This window comes from Ornithodoros turicata, chromosome 3 (assembly GCF_037126465.1).
Source record: "Ornithodoros turicata isolate Travis chromosome 3, ASM3712646v1, whole genome shotgun sequence".
Classification (NCBI taxonomy): Eukaryota; Metazoa; Arthropoda; class Arachnida; order Ixodida; family Argasidae; genus Ornithodoros; species Ornithodoros turicata.
Genome location: NC_088203.1, coordinates 58,881,412 through 58,887,411, shown reverse-complemented (window position 1 = coordinate 58,887,411; position 6,000 = coordinate 58,881,412). Strand labels below are relative to the sequence as shown.

Genomic DNA, 6,000 nt, shown 5'->3' with positions numbered 1-6,000 from the left:
TCCTAATTTCCTTTAGGAATACCAATGTATCATACCATCGATATAAATATCGGTATTTTAATCGACATTTTGTTTAAGATCTGGATTATTAAAAATAGTTCAAATGCCTGGAATAGTCACATTTATTCCATTTGTTACACACCGGCATACACAACAAGTAAAAACTGTTTAAAAATTAACGTTTCGAATCCAACCGGATTCCATCATCAAAATGACGCGCTGGTGCCTGCCCGTGGTATTCCTACAATGGCCCCGGATGTTTGTCGATAGCGCTATCTGCTTTTTATTTTTTTATTTTTTATGTATATATATGCAAGCTATTACTTGTTATACAGGGTGTCCCAGCTAAGTGTATACGGATTTTTTAAAATATATATAACACTTTTTCCAAGATGAAATCAATTGCAATATATCATATGCTGAAGGGCACTCCCTCGGAGGGCATCAGCAAAGTCCAAAGGCAACGTCTTAATTAACTTTCATTAATTTAATTATAAAGGCTACAAAGTTGTCCCAATGAGAACATCTGTTCCTTTCGGTCACCTGATATCGTATCCGTTTTGAGAACAAAAATCCGTTCGATAGGTCGCCGGCAAAAAATTAGTGAAGGAACGCCATTTTTTTCTTTATTTTGTTCATTGCGCATCTTCGCAGACACGTATTTCCTTCATCCCCAGCGTGAGACATCCCCATGCGTCGAAGATGAGCTTTCCCAAGCAGCACAATGTACTGAAAGTCGAGTGCAATAGGGGTGGTCGGTATGTGTCTTATCAGAGTACTTCTGTTTCACGAGTGTGTTCAAGGCCTTCCACCTAACCGTCCACCCCTATTGCACTCGACTTTCAGTACATTGTGCTGCTTGGGTTAACTTGCGGAAACAAAACAAAAACAAATGTATCGGGTGACTCTATCGGAACTGGCCTTATCTTGGGTTGCATGTTCTGTTTCCTTTTAATCTTTTTCGAGGACGCGAGGGGCGATAGTGTGCTCTTTCTCTCTCTCACATTTGGGATGAAGGAAAGACGCGTCTTCTAAGAAGCGCAATGAACAAAATAAGGAAAAAAAATGGCGTTCCTTCGCGAATTTTTTTGCGGGCGATCTATCGAACGGTTTTTTGTTCTGGAAACGGCTACGATATCAGGTGACGGAAAGGAACAGATGTTCCCATTGGGACAACTTTCTAGCTTTTATAATTAACAAGTTAATTAATAAAAGTTAATTAAGACCCTTTGGGCTTTGCTAATGCCCTCCTAGGAGTGCCCTTCAGCATATGCTATATTGCAATTGATTTCATCTTGGAAAAAGTGTTATATATATTTTTTAAGTATCTGTATACACTTAGCTGGGCACCCCGTATACCTGTTGTTACTTGTTTTGTATGCCGGTGTGTAACAGGCGGAATAAATATCACGATTATTATCGACATTCAAAATTTCGATATTTTTGGGTACCCATTACGCAACTCGAGGGAGGGGGGATATATATTATGAATGAAACTCGAGCGAAAGAGTCCACTCCTGTGTTTCCTTCCTTCATGCAATGAACCTCTCTCTACCCGACAAACGACATCATGACGTTGGTAGACAGACCGAAACCAAGACAGATCGGAAGGGGAGAGCTGGGTTCCACAAATGGGCAGTTGTTCGCTGCCTCCTATTAAAAGAAAAGTAGGACCGAAGGCCGCGTCCTTTTCAGAGACCATCGTAATCCCCTCAAGACCGTGGCTTTTGGGCGCGACCTTGTTCGCCACTAGCATTGAACGTAGTTCAACTCTACCAAACTGGTGGCGCTGTCGAACATTATGACGTCATTTGTTTACAATGAGGTAGAGGTCTATAAGCAATCACAATAATATTGCTGCCGACAGAAGGGACCTTGTAGGTCGGCGTTACCCGCGTTGCCTCAATCGGCGGCGGCCGCACAATTTTGTGGATGCGACCTCGGGCTCGGATACGGTTACGATCCATTATCCAATCCAGCACTTGTGCGTCTTCATACAATCCAATACAACCGAAGGCTTCGCGTTTTTGTGCATGTGCGGGAAGTTTTGTCCGCGGAAGTGCAATGAAAAAGGTGTAGTATATTTTATTCGTGTCACAAGCCACGTGCTGAACTGTGCATGCTTGTAAATTCATGTGAATGCAATATTGGTTTGCATGAAGTTATGACAACCTTTCTTTCGAAGTTGTGACGCGATATTTATCGCAGCGATGACGCGATACTGCAGAAAAAGCCTTTCAGAGACATATATGTATTTTGTTGTCAGGGTTGTCTGTTAAAAGAAAGGATGTAGTTCCGTATCGGGACCACTGGCTTTTTTTAAAGAAAAACGAATAAAAACAAAAATCTAACGCTTTTACGTGAAAGAGGAAGTAATTAGTAACGAAATTCAACAGGAATGTCCCTCGTATATTGCGTAAAATGTATAAAAATTAAATTTTATCGCCGGTTTCTTGATGGCGATCCGCCATCTTGGCTGAGGACCTTACTGACCTAACCCGAGGCACAGTCTCGACGCCCGCACCGCCTAGTGCGTGCCTGGGGGGGGCGGCGCCCCCCCCAGACCCCCCCCCCAATCTGTAGAACCTAACTTAACCCAACCTCACTAAAGTGAGGTGATTTAGCCCATTTCGACGACCCTACCTTTCGCAAGACGGCAAGTTTCGAATCCGTTAGGCTTAGCATTCCCGTGTTTCTCCTGCGCTAAAAGTGAATCAGATGGGGTTGTTTAAATGCATATAAAAAAACTTCTAGTCCACAGAATTTTATAATTCTTACATTTTTAGATTCAGTATATGATATTCTTCCACTTCTATGCAATATTTACTTTCCTAACCGTTTCAGTAATTTTTAAAAACGAGTGGTCCCGATACGGAACTACACCCAAAGAAAGGTGGTGCGATTCATGTTTTACGAAGTGTGCTAATGGTCTACACATTGGCCTGCAATCTAATTTCTCCTCGTCCAGTGTGGTGTGGAGACTGCGAACACAATGTTTGGTTGTGTTAAAACTGTCGTGAATGCGTCGAGCAGAATTTTGTATAACTTCTGTGCATGTCAGAGCTGCCTCGAGGGTAAGATCTGCCCAAAGAGAGGAAAACATATAACCTTACGCCCGTATTCGACCGAGCAATGGCTTGGCAAACGTATTACGCAGGTGCTAGCAACAACGGTAATGGCAACATCGTATTGAGCTAGGTAGCAGTTAGATGCAAAGGTGCCAAAAAGAGTTAGGGTCATGGGAAACTCTTCGGACTTGTATTCTATTGACGCTCTTTTGCTCGAGCTGAATATTCAATTTCAATTTATTTCCTTGCGGTTGGGAGAGCAGCAAAAAGCCCTGTATTAAACCTGTATATTAACCTAAATTAAACCTATAAAGTAAACCTATATTAAACCTGTTCCAAAAATCTATACTTACCGACTGCTCATAGCGTATAGGAAGGCATTAAGGAGTAACAGCAGTGCATTCCTTCATATTCTTAAAGGGGTACAGAGGGCCAACCCAAAAAATCTCAGATTAAGACGTCTGATCGAAGTGTGTGTGTGTCATTTTACCAAATAGCGTGCAAGGTTTTGATATGTGCAGTTTGTTTCCCCCCAAAAAACGCACATAAACGTGGCTCCGCGCGTTCACCCTTAACTTGCCACTCTGGGTATAACGAGGAGAAGTATGGTGCCACGTCACCAATGACGTCACAGGGGCAACTCGTTCTGATTTGCTGGTCAGTGGGGGTCAGCGCGCTGTCCCTTCACCGCTGTAAACCAGTTTTACCAGTTCCCCCTGAGAATTTCGGATAGAAGGAGCGGCCAAATCACTGCCGAGCCAGGAGCAATGCTTTTTCAGACCTCCAGACAGCCAAGTAGCCCCTGTAGCGTCAGCGCGAGGTGCCAGGCAGATCACAGGATGGTACTGCTCTCCACCGCCGTCGCACACGGTCGCTTTTTGCGGCGTACTTTAAATTCAATTTCTGCTGTAATTATGACTCTAAGGGGTGAAATAATTCTTATGGTGCATCCTACTGGCCCGTGTCGGCTGACTGCCAACAACTTGAAAATTGCTCATAGTTGCTGGAAAAAGTTGTCCCGTGTGAACGCTGCCTTTGGGTTACTACACTAGCCGTCACTGCAGATCATAGTTTGAACAGAACGCCCATGTTATAACAATGTCCGACGATGGCGTACAACCATGGTAACGGGCGATAACAGTAGTAAACATACTGAACGAACGCTAAGAAGGACACAGGCAGAACACACACTGGTCAAGCATTCAACCACAACAAACATTTAGTGGCAACCCCGCCGAAAGGCTAATCACCAAACTCCCCTGACAGGAAGGTGACTTCAAACGGAGAAAGGATTAGGGACCTCTGACTGATATTGTTCTCAGTTCTCTTGTAGAGGAGGTGGTGTTCCTCTACATTTTACACTCTCTATGTAATAAGACTGAGTAACTTCCTTGCCAAGAAGGGTGCGATGCCGACCTAGAACCTTCCTTTCATTGTAGAGGGGTTTAGCAGTTTGCGCAAGACAGACTGTGCTCTTTCATCGGTGGGGGAGAGGTGAATATTTAGACTTGAATTTGCTGCAGTGCCGGGCAGGGTTGCGTAATTGAAATCATTCCGATTGAAATCACTGATATTCATCATGATTTTCTAAGAATAATTTCTCCTGAGAAAGAAACGGATTCAAAATTTAGAAGGGAGCTCCAGAACATGTGAAACGGGCACAAATATATGGTTAGTAATAATTTAGGCAATGCTCACAGTAATAATTTGTTGTTACAGTGATGCTGTCTATATGTACCCAGTACCCACAAAGCATCGTTTTCGACCAGACATCGTAAGGCAAACGATTATGGGCAACATTGAGCTTCACACCAAGCTTGCACATAGCCTAAATAATCCACTCAGGATTCTCTATCTCAAATACTTTTGGATGTAAGTTGATATGTTACAGTGGCCAGTGGAGTCTCGAGCACCCCCTACCTGCCACAGGCAGACCCATGCAAATCGTGATCGGGGGATAAAAAATTATATATATGGGAGGGGTTCAGTGTGACAGTTTTGAAAGTTCTTGCTGTTACAACAGTCCATCTAAGCAGCATACTTAAATACTGTTGAAATTATGAGCTTCTCAAGCTACTTCAAATCTTGTGGCACAACCTCACTGGTCATGACACCCCATATGTAAATGCATTATTAAACGTTAAAATATGGTATATTTTCATCTGTCATCTCACTGCATGCACAAGTATGGGTGTGTTGGCATACCCAGGATCTGCAGGGGAAATGGGTTTTCGTATCAAGTCGCACCACTTTGGAGGTCTGACTGCGCCACTGGAGCCTTACTACCATTCAGTGTCGTCACTAGGGGGTGCAGGGGGTGCGATTCGCACAAGGTGACATGACTGAAGGGAGTGGTGCCCTGCACCAGTAGCCCTCTCCAGCGACCCGAGGAGCCCTCAGCAAGAGCGGGATTTTTCTTTTTGTGCCGGTGGTATGATATTGTTATTTATCGCTTACCCATCTGTATGGTAAGAGATCTATTATAGGGAGAGGGGGCTGACGCAAAGAGGTCCCTACCGGGTGACGCATGCCCTCGTGACGCCACTGCTACCATTGTTGGAAACAGGTCCCCAAGGCCGCCATTTTCCCATGTATTTGTTCCTATCCCGATGCGTGCAATGCCGGAGGCCGCCCTTAGGTACCCCATTGTTACCAGAGACGTTGACTTGCATTGGATTGTGGCACGCTAAAGATCCAGTTGAAGCACAATCCAAGCCAGGCCAAGTCACCGAAGGAGAAATGGACGACTGTGCCTGCGGCGCCTGGTACGACAGGTACGCTATGTGATGCACGCAGCCGTGCACTAGATCCTTCCGATCGCTCAACACGTTTAAAAACGGGACCAAAAAGTGAAACACAACACAGAAAGTTGTTATACGCGTTTTATTTGGACATATAAAGACTAGATTCATTTGCAGAAACAACAAAAACA

At 44.2% G+C, this 6,000-nt stretch overlaps 1 long non-coding RNA gene across 2 annotated transcripts in view; it reads left to right on the top strand.

Annotated features, from left to right (window-relative positions):
• The first annotated feature begins 2,016 nt into the window (after positions 1-2,016).
• Positions 2,017-6,000, top strand: part of LOC135387148 (uncharacterized) — an 86,077-nt gene continuing 82,093 nt past the window's right edge. For both annotated transcript variants that reach the window (XR_010420892.1, XR_010420893.1), the window contains exon 1: positions 2,017-2,073. This is a non-coding gene — a long non-coding RNA (uncharacterized LOC135387148). The remainder of the gene's footprint in view (positions 2,074-6,000) is intronic.